At 45.4% G+C, this 16,254-nt stretch overlaps 1 protein-coding gene across 4 annotated transcripts in view; it reads right to left on the reverse strand.

Annotated features, from left to right (window-relative positions):
- INPP5K (inositol polyphosphate-5-phosphatase K) overlaps positions 1 to 16,254 on the reverse strand; it is a 1,033,350-nt gene that overhangs the window by 111,386 nt on the left and 905,710 nt on the right. The window lies entirely within an intron of this gene.

Consider the following 16,254-nt stretch of genomic DNA (forward strand, 5'->3'; position numbering starts at 1 on the left):
ATAACAGACCCCATAACAGCAGCTCTACATGAGGCCTCTAAAGCATCAAAACCACACTGTAAGGTATGTTTACCCACTTGCTCTGCACCATGCAACAAATCCTGCAACTCTTTTAAATCTGGTTGTTCTGGTTGTGTCATCTTGCTTTTCAGCTGAGATATCAAAAACTGTTGATACTTTAACATATGGAACTGACAGTTTAATGCCCTCATGGTTAAAGTGGCCGAGGTGTACACCTTTTCCCCCCACCTTTCTAAAGCTCTGGAATCTCTCTCTGAAGGTAATGGGTTTTTAGCAGTAGAGGCCTTAATTCCCTTGGGACCCTGTGAAATTGTTTCTGGGTCAGCAGTATGGCTTTTATATAGAAACTGGTGGGAGTCAGGAACCCGGTAATACCAGTCTGGTTTAACAGGAGCTGGAGACAAAGAATCTGGATTAAGGCTGGCTTCTGTGTACACATCATCCAATATATCCAAAACAGGAGGGATAGCCAGAGGCCTCTGCTGGGGGAGCAGAAGAAATTCCCTGAGCCTTTTCTTGGAGTCTGAGTAATCTTGGCCTTCCCAATGAAAGTGTTCCCTCAATGTATGCAGGGTTTCCCCAAAAGAGAAGTCCTCAGGGGGGGAGACCGAAGGAATAGACTCCTCTGCATCAGAGTCTTCGAATGGAGAATAGGCATAATCCTGGTCCTCAGATAGTTCTGAGGTAATAGAAGCTTGATCTGAGGAAGGGTAGTCTTCCTCTAATCTGGGCCTTTTGTCAGAGGGGTTGAGAACCCCTGATAAGAGTAATCAAATCCTCAGCCATTTTAAGCATCTGTTTTTTAGGCATGGTGCCTTGAGAGGGGGTCTAAGGAACCTGTTTTTTGGTTTTCATGGCTGCTTTAGATTTAGTGAAGGCTTTAATAGAGAAGGAGGAAGGCCTGAAGACCCCTTGAGAAATGGAAGGCCTGTCTAAATTCTGAGTTTCCCCGCCAGGAGTGGCGTTGGGATCTGTAGTAGGAATGGGGGCCGAGGAGCCTGTGACCTCGGGTACTGAAGACACCGGTAATGCATTGTCATCGGTAGTCAGGGGCTGCTTAGGTGCCTCGCTGAGTACAGGACTGGTAGTCGGCCTTAGCGTGGTTTCAGTAGGTGGTGCGGACCTCGTATGTCAGTCCTTTTCTTTGCGGTTTTTTGCTCAAAACTGGAGTCAAGAGTATCCGACGACATAATATAATTACATTTTTTGCCGAAAAAGTGAAGGGCGAACTCCGCCCGACGCTTAATAGTGCGCTTATTGAATCTAGCACAGAAACGGCAGGCCGAGATGTCGTGGTCTGGGCCTAAGCAAGGTATGCAGAAAGAGTGGAAATCCTTATGCAGTATTTGCTTCCCACAAGAAATGCAATTATTAACTTTGTCTGACATCGGTCTGAGGCAAGAAAAGTTTCCCCAAAGGGGTACTTAGCTTTCAAGAAGACTTCGGCTGAAATACTTTCGTAAATCTCAGGAGCTGGCCGACCGGCACTTGCGAACTGCTTCTGTTTCGGGCACCGCGCGGCAAGAAAGACTGAAGAATATGGCGTTGGCTGCCTCTTTTATACCCCTGCCGCACTGACATCAGGGAAGAAGCAACGACAATTGACGCCGGACCTAGACTTTGGAATTCGGCCGACCGAGGACCCGTCTGACGGCAGGATAACCCATCTGTTATGACTGCAGCTGTATGCACGATGAACATCAAGAAGTTATGTACTCACCATAACGTTCGATGTATGTAGTCCATTTTGTCTTACATTCTTACCTGTGGGTTCAGAGACGAACCTTGACTCTGACTCGGCCATACTCTTGCTTGAAGTCTTCAACTGGCTCGTGGCTAAGAGGTATCCCATCGTGCAACAGGTCTATTCCCCAGATCTTGTTTGCTGCAAGCTCACACACATACACACTGAGAACAACAACCCCAACAGAAAGGACTACTGATATCTAGAGGCAATATCTCCAGGTCCCCCAGGAGGGGGAAGGAGGGAGGCATAGTAAGAATGTAAGGCGAGATGGGCTACATACATCGAACGTTATGGTGAGTACATAACTTCTTGATGTTATGTAGTCCAATCTCGCCTTCATTCTTACCTGTGGGACAGCATCCCTAGCACCTTGATCTTGGGTGGCTCAGTGAAAAATACTCTTGAGCACCGTGGAACCAAAGGAAGATCTGCCTCTAGAGACCAGATCTAATTTGTAGTGACTAATAAAGGTATGAGGCGAAGCCCATGTTGCTGCAGCACAAATATTATCCATAGACATCCTAGCCTGAAACGCAGTTGAGGTAGCCACAGAACTTGTAGAATGAGTCTTCACTTTAAAGGGTACTTCTTTGCCATTGGAAGCATAAATAAATGAGATGCAATCGGAGATCCAGCGAGGCAAGGTTACCTTAGAAACCAGAACCCCAAGTCTAGTGTCTGAAAACGAGACAGACATTTGATCTGATTTCCTGAAATCTTTTGTCCTATATAAATAGAAACACAATTGTCTGTGAACATCCAGCTGATGAAACTTGAATTCTGCCTTGTTGAAGAATTCAGGAAAAGCACAGGCAACTCAATGGATTGGTTGATATTGGCAACAGAGGCAACCTTTGGAACAAAGAAAGGATTGGTTCTTAAGGAGACCCTATCTTTGTGGAACACCAAATAAGGTGGCCTAATCGATAATGCTTGGAGTTCAGAGACCCACCTAGCTGAAGTTACGGCTACCAAGAATACTGTGTTCCATGACAAAAATTTAATGTCACATGTAGCTGCAGACTCAAAGGGAGTTGAGGTGAGCTTCTGCAGTACAAAATTGAGGTTCCATGGCATCAGTGGATCAAAGACTGGAGGTCGGAGTAACAATGTCCCTCTCATAAAAGCCCTACAAAGCCTATGAGCCATAAGGTTGGGCTCTAGCAACGTGAAAGGTAGAAATTGCTGCCAATTGCACTTTAATGGTTGCCACAGCTGAACCCTGACTAAACAGTTGAAAAAGAAATTCCAGTATTGACAAAATGGGTGCTGTATAAGGATCAATATGTCTCTCATGGGTCCAAATAGAACATCTCTTCCATATACTGGAATAAATCTTCCTGGGTAGAAGGTTTGTGGGAAGATGATAGAATATGGACCACTTCCGGGGAAAAATCATGAAGCCTGACTAAAGACAGAACTGGAGCAGCCAAGCTGTCAACCTGAGGGCCTGGATGGAGGGATGGAACTGTCCTGACATATGAGTCAGCAGATCTGGAACTGGGTCCAGAATCTAGGGCTTGTCGAGCAATGAGGATCATTTTTCTCCCCAAAGATTGTGCTTTCTGAATGACCTTTGATATTAGAGGTAACGGTGGAAAGGTGTACAGAAGACCGGAGGGCCAATCGTGAGCCAGAGCGTCCCTGGGTGTCTCCCCCTCCGGGGGGATAAGGGTGAAGTAGCTGCTGCATTTGGCACTGAGGGGGCTGGCAAATAGATCGTAGCAAGGCTGACCCCAGCTGTGGAATATCTCTTCCGCAACATAATTGTTCAGGGACCACTCGTGAGGCATTAGGATAGCTCTACTCAGCCTGTCGGCAATCATGTTGGACTTCCCCGGTATATGTATTGCAACTACAAAGCATTGGGAAGACACCGCCCACTGCCAAACTTGAAGTGCCTCTCTGCAAAGGGGGTATGATTCGGTTCCTCCCTGTTTGTTCAGGTACCACACTACCGACATGTTGTCAGAGTGGATTGCAACTGTCCCTAGAGGGAGAGAGCTCTGAAGTGCTTGCAACTCTAATAGCACTACTCTCATCTCCAAGACACTGATATGCAAATGGGTCACGTGATCCTGCCACGTGCCTTGGACAGTCCTGCCAAGATAATGCCCCCCCATCCAATCTGGGAGGCATCCGTGGTCACCGTGGCAACTGGAGAAGATGGGACAAAGGGCTTGCCCACGTTGAGATTGCTGGCCTGAAGACACCAACATAGATCCCGCTTGCACATGTCCGTAATCAGAATAAAATGGGAGAGTGGAAGATGTTGCAGTGACCATCGGGTGAAAAGCAGCCACTGAAGAACCCTCATATGTAGTCTGGCAAGGGGAACTAGCATGATCGTGGCAGCCATGGTCCCTAATAACTTGAGGACCACTTTTGCCCTGACCTTCCTCAATGGTAGTAAGGCGTAGACCTGCTGTTGTAAAGCCTGAATTCTCTCCTCTGGTAAGAAGGCCCTCATGAGCACTGAATCTAGTTTGGCACCGATAAAAGTGACACACTATGAGGGCAACAAGGCAGATTTTCTCCAATTTAGAGCAATTCCTAACCATTGGCACAGTGTAATGGTGGCGTCCCTGGTCTGTAACAGTGGATGCCTGGTGGTGGCAGAAAGGAGCCAGTCATCCAGGTACAGAAACACTTGGAATCCCTGACATCTCAAGTGAGCCGTTACCACTGCCATGCATTTGGTGAACACCCTGGGGGCTGTGGTGAGACCAAAGGGCAGAGCGAGAAACTGAAAATGACTGGCTCCCAGACTGAAGCATAAATGACTTCTCGATGCCCTGTCCATCTTGATATGGTAGTACGCATCTTTGAGGTCAATGGAGCACATCCACACATCTTTCCTAACAGAGGGAGAACTGACTGTAAGGTGACCATGCGGAACTTGGACTTTTGTACATGAAGGTTCAATCGGCTGAGATGCAAGATGGGTCTCAGGTCCCCTGTTCGTTTCGGCACCAAAAGGAATCTGGAGTAAGTCCCTAATTCTACTTGGTCTGTGGGGACAGACTGGATGGCTCCCTTTGAAAGCAACGTTCTTATTTCTAAAGTTGCGGAATCCCTCTGACTGGGTGGAACGTCTGGGATTCTCTTGGATGGTGGGGGGGGGGATATGATAACCTCTGGAAATTATCTTTAATACTCACTTTTCTTGGGTGACTTCTTGCCAGGCTTCTGGGTATAAAGAAATGCGACCCCCGACTGGCTCCAGAGACGCACAGTAGGGCCTCCCTTCAGGAGCGCTGGTAGGGGGAACCACAAAAGGAATCACAGTCCCCTTGGTTACGCGGGCCTCCACTGCCTCTAGGGTGGCATCTACCTGAATTTCCACCCCCCCCCCTGCCTCCAGAGGGGGAATCACTTTGTGCGCCCCGAAAAAACCTCTGCGACTTCCTGAACCACATCTTCCCACCCTTCTGGCCCTTGGGGAAAGGTCTAGAAGGCATGGAAAAACAGACTCCCACAGCAGACAAGGTTTTTTCTTCCTGCTTGCACCTAGTGAGAGTGTCCTTCATCTTGGTTCTGAACAACGATGAACCATCAAATGAGGCACTGCTGAATGTAGATTTGAAGGCCACCACGAAATTGCACAGGCACATCCAGGAGTGTCTCCTGAGAGAGACTCCAAAACCCACAGCCCTACTTGCTCTGTTGGCTGTATATGAGATCAGCCTCATGGAGGAGTTGGTAAGGGAATTTAAGGTAGACATCTGTGCATTGACACGGCATCAGAAATGTTACCCTGTAGAGAATATCCTAGCTCTTTTAGGAGAGCTCTTTGGAGTCTCGTAAAATGCGTCAAGTAGTTCAGCGACCGCGCTGTAAAGGCCGCTGAGGTAAAAACATGCTTCCCACACCTGTCCATAGTCCATGACTCCTTCTTAGGCGGATGGACAGTAGACAAAGTTTCAGCAAGTTCCTTCTTGGTGGCCGCTGCCACCACCATGGCATCTACGGGAACACCTTTAGATAGATACTCCTTGTCAGAGGGTCGGACAAAAACTTATTGGGTCTCCTTGGGACTGGTTCCACAGTGTCAGGAGTTTCCCACACCTTTTGACAGACCAGGTCTAACAGCTCATCAAAAGGGGGAGAAACCCAAGAGACGGAGGGTTGAGACTCGAAAGCCTTCAGGAACACAGGCTCCTCATCAGAAGGGGGTTTGGAGGGCCAGCTGCCTCTCTGCTTCAAGATCTCCAGGATATCTGAAAAAGAGATATCTTCAGAAGAAAACTTGGGGGACCCCTCTGACTCCTCGAGGTCGGTGTCCGACGTGAGAGACTCATCCGGGGAATCAAGGTGTTTCCTCTTGCACAATCTCTTTCTGGTGGGGTCCTCAGGCAAAAACTCTGGGGAGACTTCAGAAAGTTGGGGACCACTCATGGAGGTATCCTGAGGCTTAGGGTCTCCGCTGCCCAAGGATAGAGTGTGAACCGAAACTGACACCAGTGCTGGAGGGAACAGAGTATCGGTGCCGTAGTATGCAGCTGATGACCTGGCCAGCATGTTCCTCATAACCTCGAAGGCTGATCGCCCCCGGCTCCGTAGGGGAAACAGTGGTAGCCCTCGGTGCCAAGGAGATGAGGTCTGAAGCAGATGTCGGGTCCAAGCTCACTCGAGCCAAAGCACAGAGAAGAAGGCTTGGAACCGATGAAGATCGATCCAATCCTTCCTCCTCGGGTCCGACTGGAGAATCATGGACCCTCGACCCCGTGGTTGGAGCCGATGGGGTCGGAGTGGAAATTGGAACCGAGAGGCCAGGCGAGGCTACTGGAACCGACAACTCGGAGGAGGAGCAACAAAGGATGAAGAGGCCATAGGCTCTGGAGCCATTTTGGGTCGGAGCTGAAATCAATTTGGTCAACACCGATGACTGAAGCAGTTTCTTCACTACTCTATCAACGTCCTCATCGGAAAGGGTCCTGGAAGATAAAGTAGGAGATCTGGATCTCCCTACAGAAGGGAACCTGCGTGAAGGAGAACCCGGTCGAAAAACTGGAGACTGGCTCCAAACCAAAATATCTGTGACTGGCTCCAAAATGCTCGGTGCCAACACGGACTTAATCAAGAGACTACCTTCTTTCGGCACCGATGGCAATGGAACCAAAGAAGGAGAAGCTGTTCTAGCCACTTTCTCTGGTGGCTCCAAAGAAACAGACAGAGACAGAGAGCGCTTCTTGGAAGTCTTTTTGTCCTTTTTAGCTGGAGAGGGTAATGCACTGGAAGACTTAGCCAAGTCTTCCTTGAAGGAGTGTTTAAGCAGTCCCTTTAAAATGAGCTTGTTCTTCCTCTCCTGTAGCACATGGGGACTAAAGGAATGACAAAACAAGCAGGACTCTTGGAGGTGAACATCCCCCAAGCAGTACACGCACACAGAGTGCCCATCAGTTAAAGACATTTTATTGCTGCGTTCAATACACTTTTTAAAGGTCGAAGGCCTGTGTTCCTTAAGATCCTTGGACATGCTGAAAGGAACAAATTAATACGTACACGCACTAGACCCAACTAACAAGAAACAGAGCCTCTAGCTCAAACGGCCATGAAACAGCAGGAAAACAACAGGTAGGACTAGGTCCTCTAACTTAAATGGGCCTAGCCCGGGGAAACAAAGGCAGGAAAGCACCACTAGCCAGACACAACACTAAACTCTGACAGAATGGAGCAACAAAACAAAAACCACACAGAAACAATGGGGAGGACTAGGTCCTCTAACTTAAACGGGCCTAGCCCTTGGGGAAAAGAAAACAAACGAGATACCCAAACAGCCAGACAAGGACACAAAAAACAGCCAGAGAAATACCACTACCACACACACAGAGCTATGAAAATAGCTTTTTGAGCAACAAGTCAAAAGTTTATAAAAATTTTATAAACAATACACTTAGCCACGGTCAAAAGCGAGACCACGTCTGAGCTTAACAAGCGGCAAATGAGATCTGGGGAATAGACCTGTTGTACGATGGGATACCTCTTAGCTACAAGCCAATTGAAGACTTCGAGCTAGAGTATGGCAGAGTCAGCGCCGAGGTTTGGCTCCAAACCCACGGGTAAGAATGAAGGTGAGATTGGACTACATAACATCAAACCATTTTAACATTTTCCATTTAAATACAATAAACATTACATATCATTTCTTTTCCTACTAATATCGGTCCAACATTCCAAAAATTACTGAATTCCTGCCTTCCCTTAAACATCACTTTTTCTCCTGCTGAACATTATTCTGCACATATTGTACTTACAATTTCCATTTACTTCTATGTAAAATGCTCCTTCCCTTTTCTAAAGATCCCTCTTACAGTTCTTTTATAATATTCAATACCTCAAATACAGTTGGTGTAGACTCTGATTTCCATTTTCTAGTAATTGCTTTTTTTTGGCAGCCAACAGAAAATACCTTATTAAGAATTAACATGCAATATTTTTTATGCCCCACTAATTATCCATTTTTAACAGCTGCATCTGTTCTTGATTCTTCTATAACCTCTACCAGAGCAGGTCTTTCACTTAAAATCCCCCTATCCATTTCTCTTTGCCTGTACTCTGAGATCAATCCCTGGTAGGAAAGGCAATCTCTACTCTAAATGTCTTCTTGGCCTCATCCTACTCATTACCTTTCCTATTAAGAGTTATTTGATATTTTAGTTCCTTTGCAAGGTTTCTCCAGTAAATTCGAGCCCCCTCTTACCTATTTTTTGTACTAGTACTTGCAGTCATCCCTATTGGCAAAATCTTTTTCCATTCTTGTATTGGTTTAGTTCCTAGAATATTCTCTGCTACTTTATGAATTTAATATTATATATGGTTCTTGTTATTCTTATCATTCTACTTAAGGATCTGCATCCAAAATACCATTCTCTCTATTTCTCAAACTCCCCCTCCCTTGCTTCATTATCATCATTTTCCACTTTGAATTATAACCTTCTGCTTTTGTTAATGGCATAGCTCTAAAATATCCCTTCTGTGGAGAAGGAAAAAATTAAAGCAAACTGAATAAGGGACAATGCATTAACCACCTTGGGCATAAAAGGATTAGTACAAAGAGACACGCTGTCTGTGTGGAAAACTAAGACAGGGGGAACAGCCATAAGAGCCTGAAGTTCAGATATCCTCTTGGCCAAAGTGAGAGCCAAAAGAACAGTCTTCCAAGTAAAATACTGTAAGGAAGCTGAAGCAGCAGGCTCAAAAGAAGCCAGAGTTAATTTTTTAAGAACAAAACTGAGGTTCCCAGCTAAGCAGAATAGGCTTCCTGGGAGACCTGATATGAAGGACGCCTTTAAGAAAATGCTTGACCTCAAATCTAGTGGCCACAGGAGGAGTCAAGGGCAGACAAGCAGAAATTGCTGATAGGTGAGCTTTAACTGAAGAATATGCCAAACACAGCATGGAGCAGATCACACAAATAAGACAGAACCGGAGGAGCCTCCCCAGACAGGGGATCCTGATGATGAGAGACGCACCAGACAGAAAATCTCTTCCATTTCAACAAATATGATTTCCTAGCAGTGGGCTTCCTGGTTTCCTGCAGAACCCAAAGCACATCCTCAGCAAATACATGCCTAAAATGGATCAAAATCTTATCACCTACAGTGTCAGTTGAAGGGTGGACAAGTCAGGATGGATAAGAGAACCCTTGCTTTGTGTGAGAATGTCCGCCCAGTGAGGTAAGTTGTGGTGACTGCCTCTGTCAAGTGAGAAAGAAGTGGGAACCAAAGCTGTCTAGGCCAAAAGGGGGTGACTAACAAGGAAGAGTTCGGCCTTATCTTGGACAAGCCTCTCAGAGCCAGAGGAAGGGGAAGAAAGGCGTACAGAAACATCCCCTTCCAAGGAAAAAAGAAGGCATCCACTTTCCAAGCCAGAGGACGTGGGACTCTGGAAAAATAGAGGAAGCTGTCTGTTCAGACAGAAGGCAAAAATGATCTACCTGAGGAATATCTCACTTATGGTCAATGCCCAGGAACACATTTCTGTGAACTTGTGTGTTGGACCTGCTCAGAATCTGTCACTGTATTGTGCTCTGAGGGAATGTAAACATCCTGAAGAGTCACTTGATACTGGATAGCAAGATCGCAAACCTGAAGAACTAGTCTGCAGAGAAGGTAGGACCTTGTACCCCATTGCCTGTTGACATACCACATCAGTGTGGTATTGCCTGTGAAAACTTTGAAGAGCCAGGAAGGGGGAATGAAAAGCCTGAAGAGCTAGAAGCACAGCTCACATCTCCTTTACATCAATGTGGTACGACCTCTGATGAAGAGCCCAGAGACCCTGAACCCTGAGACAGCCTAAGGAGGCCCCCCATCCCCATGTCTGAGGCATCTTAATGAATACACCACTGAAGCTCAAGCTTAAGACAAGGGAGGAAGAGGATTGGGAAGTCCACGGGGTGGCAACGTTGAAGCCATACTGACTTAAGGTACCACTGAAGCTTTCTCATATGGAGCCTGGCCAAAGGAAGCATTGGAATGGTGGAAGCCATGAACCCGAGGACCCTGAGAAAGTCCCTGGCCGTGACTTGACACCAGAAGAAGATGATACTGGAAAAAGACAATAAGAGACAGGGCCTTGGGAGCAGGCAGAGATGCCAGCATGGGGTGGTCTGGATCCTGCAACCAAGGAAAACATGATCCTGAGAAGGAATCAGAGCTGATTTTTGAAAGTATATGATGAACCCCAGACTCTGCAACTGGGAAATAGTAAACTGGAGACCCTGAAGCACAGCCTCAGGGAAAGAAGCTTGAATCAGATTGTCCAGATAAGGAAAGTTCTGAACCCCACTCATCCTGAAAAAGGCAATGACAGGAGTGAGCCATTTGAAGAATACCTTTGGGCTAGTAGAGAGGCCAAAGGGCAAAGTAGACAACTGAAAATGCAAGGAAAAACAGAGAAATGCAAAAATTTCCTTTAAAGGGGATGGATGGGGATATGAAGGTCAGCATCCTAGAGATCTAGAGAGAGCAGAAATGCTGGGGAAAGCAGAAGGGGAAATAAGGTTTGAAGAGACAAAATCCAAAAGGAAAGAATCCTGAGAAAGGTTCAGAATTGGTCTCCAAGTGCCATCCTTCCTGGGAACCTAAAAGTTTCTGGAATAAAAACTCCTCCCGAACTACGAGGGGTACAACTTGAATGGTGCCCTGGATCCGGACAGCATGAAGCATCTCTGGGGGGAAAAAAGAAAGTTGTTTCCAAGGAAGTTGAGGGATGCCCAAAAAAAAGGAGAAAGGGATTTCCAAACCATGAAATACCCCTAGCGGATAATGGACATAAACCAAGGGTCTGTTGGGATTCTTATCCAATTTGGAAGGGGCAGGGAAAGACAGAGGGATAATGAATCTGGCTGAGGGAAAAGGGAAGCAAACTGTCAAATGGAACCCAGCTTATCCTGAAAAGGGGGGTTCTAGGTAGTAGGAGTCTTAGTAGACTTAGCAGAAGGCACATGCCTAGAACCTTTTTGACCTTTGGAAGAAGGGCAACACTGCTGCGAACAAAAGCAGATTTGGAGAGGTAATTTTTCTGAAACTTTGGAATACGAGAAACAAAATATGTTTCAACTCCTGCAAGGCTTTGCCCTTATCCTGGAGAAACTTAAAAAAGTAAGCATCCTCATCAGCACCATAAAGATTATTATCCAAAGCAGCATCCAATAGTTTGGCCTTAATGTTCATAGGTAGGTATTAGGCTATTGGCCCTAGGGCCTATATAAGCCTAGCCAAAAAGGTACCCTGGCTTTTGCCACCCAATAACATTATTTGCTTGTGCCCCTGTCGAGCAGAGCCCCAGAGGAGATCCTCGGGGTGAATTTCCTATTTCTCATCCAATAATCAAGATTTTTCTTGAAGAGTGCTAATAAGGAACTTTGCTTGATACAGATAGCTAGTTTGTTCCAGAGTATGGGAAGACTCTGGGAAAGGAATCTATCCCTCCAGCATGTTCTGTTTATTGTGGTGACAAGGTTTAGGTCCCTAGAGTGTGTAGCTCGGAGGGATTGGGATTTCTTTAAGTGGAGCGTGTCCAACAGATCTGGGTTTGACATAGCTCATACCTTTGTATGTTAGGCAGAGATCACCTCTGAGTAGGCGATATGTGATTGAGTAAAGCGTGAGTTTTGTGAGACTGTCTACGTAGGGCATCTGTTTGAGGCCGGTAATCCTCTTTGTGAGGTATTTCTGCGGCCTTTCCAGTTGTTGTAGATGTCTTGTGAGGTACATACCAAAAGGGGCATTGTACTCTATAATGGGTCTAATGAGTGACGAGTAGAGGGGAACAATTACCTCTTTTTTTCCTGGATGAGGTGTGCCATGTAGAAGGATTTCCTGACTACTGTGGCGATGTGATTATCAAAGGACAGACTACTGTCCACCTATGTCCCAAGGTCTCTCATCACACTTTTGGTGTTAAGTAGACTACAACCTATTTGGTAGCTCATGGGTACAGAGTTTTTATCAAAGGGAATGACAATGCACTTTTTGGCATTGAGCTTGAGGCCATGGCTTTGACACCAGGCATCTGTCTCAGTGAGGCCCTTTTGCAGGATGTCCATATTGTTAGGAGTTTCGATTACAGCTCCTAGTTTGCAGTCATCTGCAAACTTCATTAGCCAAAGACCTTCTGTGTTAGCCCGTACTTCAGAAAAGTAGATATGAAACAGGAGAGGACCCAGGACTGAACCCTGTGGTACTCCACTTGTCACTGGTCTGAAGTTGAATTTGGAGTCTTCTACTTTCACAGTGTGGGTTCTGTCAATGAGCCAGTCGGCAACCCATCTTGTGACACAGGGATTTATACCTAGTTTAGTGAGTTTATCCATAATTCCAGAGTGAGGGATGGTGTCAAAAACCTTGGCGAGATCTAGATAGGCTGTGTGAACCACCTTACCTTCTACGGCTTTGGTGACTGCTTCAAAGAAGTCTATCAGGTTTAGGAGACATGATTTGCCTTTTACAAATACAAACTGAATGGGGTCCAGAGTTTGGAGATTACCATTGTCTTTGTTTATAAGTTCCAGGATGATACGTTCCATGGCCTTGCAGACCAGGATTGTTAGGCTAATGGGGCGGTAGTTCCCGGGGTCTGTGGTGGCTCTCCCTTTGTGAAGTGGGATAACCATCGCCGTGCGCCATTCAGTGGGCACAATGCCTGAGGTGAGACTATGATTGAACATAGTTCTTAGGTGGGGTGCCAGTTCATTCTGCAGTTCATGTAGAAAGCAGCCTGGGATGTTGTCAGGTCCCATGGATGCTGTGTTCTTGGCTTTGGAGAGTGTGGCAAAGCCTGAAGTTGAAGCCAAGAGTAATTCCTCATAACAGAGTCAAATGCAGCAGCTCTGGAGGAAGCATCAGCTGCACTGTAACTGCATTTAGTAGAATGCCAGGCAACTTGAGAAGTGGAACCTAACAAGGAAAGGGTGTAAGCCTTCCCCTCAGAGTTAAAAAGATCAGAAATTACCTGAGAAAGGAGGCTAAAATGTACCTGGTCATACAAGTCAGGTAGTTGATGGCCCTAAAAGATACAGTAGCCGTGACATAAACCTTTTTATCAATGGCCTCTCCACGGCCCTACTATCCTTGTCTGAAGGAAGCAGCTTGGTAGAGGGCAAAAACTTGGAGGGCTTGTCAGCAGAAACAGACACTACAGAAGGATCAGCAGAAGGGCATTTACACAGAAATTTAAATTCATCAGGCATATTGTAAAATTTGCCAGGTTTCTTGGGCGCTGGGGACTGAGAAGGTATCCAGGAGGACAGCCAGAACTGGGGGAACAGCAGAAGGCGTGGGAGCTGTATCGGAAGGAGCTCATAATACCTTTTGTGGATATCAGAAACTTAAGAGCAATCCCACTTAAGTAATTCCATCACATGGGGAATCGTTTCCCAAAGGAGAGTTCCTCTAAAGAGGAATATGGACTACTAGAATCTTCTTCCAAAGAACCATACTCCAAGGGGGAAGGGATTTGAGAAAAGTAGGCTTAAAGACTCTTCTCCCAAAACCTGATCCTCATCAGAGGAATCCAGCTCCCTGGATCTTTTAAGAGGAGTGGAAGACCAGGGAGGGGCAGGTACAGATACCCCTTGAGGAGGCAGGTACAGATACCCCTTGAGGAGGCTTTAAAGCCGTTAAAGTATTAAACAATCCCAGAGTAAAATCCTGCCACTCTTGTTGGGGATCCTTAACTGCAGGAAACATATCCTTGGTTTTCTGTTTCTATTTCTGTGGGATGTCCACACGGAACACTCTGGGAGGGTCAGACCCTTGGCAACACTCAATAAGCGTAGTAGGGATCTCCTCCCTCATTAAGATCTAAGGAATCCTCCTCAGTCCCTTGGATATATTCAGCAGAGGTTCCCTCTCAATGTCTGCATCAGACGTTTATAAAGCCTCCAAGGATGTGTGAGAAGTCAGACCCATGCCTGCCTCCGATGGAGTTGTGGCACAGGAATCCAAAGCAACTACCAGACGATCCTTCAGGCTTTCACTAGCCTTAAGAGAGATGTCTGGGGAAGGCTGGACAGAAACCATTATCAGATCTGTTTTTTGGCCTTTTTATCGGCTGATGACTGACCCTCGGGACAGGAAGACTCTGCCATACCAACTTATGCCAACAGCTTAAGAGGTTGCTTTTCAAGGTAAATAGATAAGGAGTAGGGATGACTAACGTAGGGTCTTGGGGACAAAAGCTTGACAGACTTCTATATTATGGTGTGTATGGTCGTGGGAAGTGCACAAACAGAAGAGACACTGGTCATTGTGGTCTTTATGGGGAATTTGCCTCCCACACTGACATTTTCTCTTTCTGGATGACATGAAACCAACTAACCAACACTAAATTAAAAAAAAGAAAGATAACAATAAACTCCAACAGGGTACTTATTTGAAAAATGGCTCAGTAACCAGCACAAATGAAAGGCATTCAGACTGACATTCAATGATAGCTTTTGGACTAGCAGCAAAGAAGTTCTGAATGTGTGCATCCATACATCACCTTTATGCCCTACGCCTTGTCCAGGGTGCACACATCACATACAGTGCCTGTAAATACTAAAGGCTTGGGTATACTGGTTGGATGTTGTTCTGTTAAGAATGCTGGAACAGTGATATGAAAAGACATATATGGGTATTGCTGAACCAATTCATGTGTGAGCACACAATTTATGGCTATAGTCTTTGTTTTATTTTCACTAATTTTATATCCCAAACAGACTTGAAAGTGCCTCAAAATATTCCACAACACTGAAATGTCCTTTTCTGGAGTTCTCAGGTGGAAGGTAATATCATCTGCAAATAAAGCCAACTTTTCCTGATTGGCATACATCCTTGTATTTCTGAGTCCCTCATTTTCTTTGCCAATGGCTGTAAATATAAAGCAAACAAAGTGTAAAGAGAACACCCCCACCTGGTTCCTCTGTTCAATCACAGCTTATCTGAGAGGAACCCTCCCACTTTATTGCTTGCCTCCAGTCCTTCATATTTCCGTCTAATTAACCTTATTTTATCAGGGAATGCAAATGCTTCCACTGCCCTACTCATAAAATCCCAGGTTACTCCATTAAATGCTTTCTCTGTATCAACTCACCAACAACAGACGTATCCTCTAACATTCTGCTTCCCTCTGGATCATCATTGTTCCATCACTGTTCTCAAATGTTAGCCTTCCACAAAACTACACACTGATCCATATCTATCAATTTTGGCAACACTTTTGCCATTCTTTTAGCTAGTGTTGATATAACACCTTATAACTGTGGTTTAAAATTGAAATGGGTGTATAATGAAGTTGGGTCTGAAGGATCTTTGCCATCTTTAGGTAAGACAGTCACACAGCTTTCTTCCAAGATGTTGGTTCTTTCTCCTTTTAAAATATTGTTAAACAATTTCTTCGAGACCTTTATCATGTTCTCCCCCCCCCCTAATTTCTAGACTTTCACAGGAATATCATCTTTTCCTGGAGACTTTCCTGAAGACTGACTATACATCACTGTTTTTATCTCCACCACTTATGTTAACCATTAGTTGTTGTTGATCCTCATATGTATGTCTAACCTTGCATAATTAAGTCTTCCATAAATATTTCCAGTTGTGCTCTTTCTTGATGTCCACATTGCTCTGCTTTATACAATTTTTTCTAAAATTTCCAGAATATCTCAAACTATTTCACCATTAGCCATTAATGCAATACAAAAATACTATGAAATAATAGCATGAAAAACAGAGGTCTCCTTTGCTAAAAGCAGGCCAAAATGCTGAACTGATGACATTCCTGAAGCAGCATGCAACCATTACATTAAGTCACACTGATGCAAGAAATATTGGAAGATGGTGTTAGCCAGTACGTTATACCACACAGATATTTGGGTGGGTGTGAAATGCGTAAAGCCACTGGGGGAAGGCACAGCTCTGGAAGTCAACTTGATCTTTGGGTTACCTGCTGACAGGATATCTCAATGATAAGACTACAGTAGTGACATTATGTATACA

This window comes from Protopterus annectens, chromosome 13.part0 (genome assembly GCF_019279795.1).
Source record: "Protopterus annectens isolate FY-2018-M chromosome 13.part0, PAN1.0, whole genome shotgun sequence".
Taxonomy (NCBI): Eukaryota; Metazoa; Chordata; order Ceratodontiformes; family Protopteridae; genus Protopterus; species Protopterus annectens.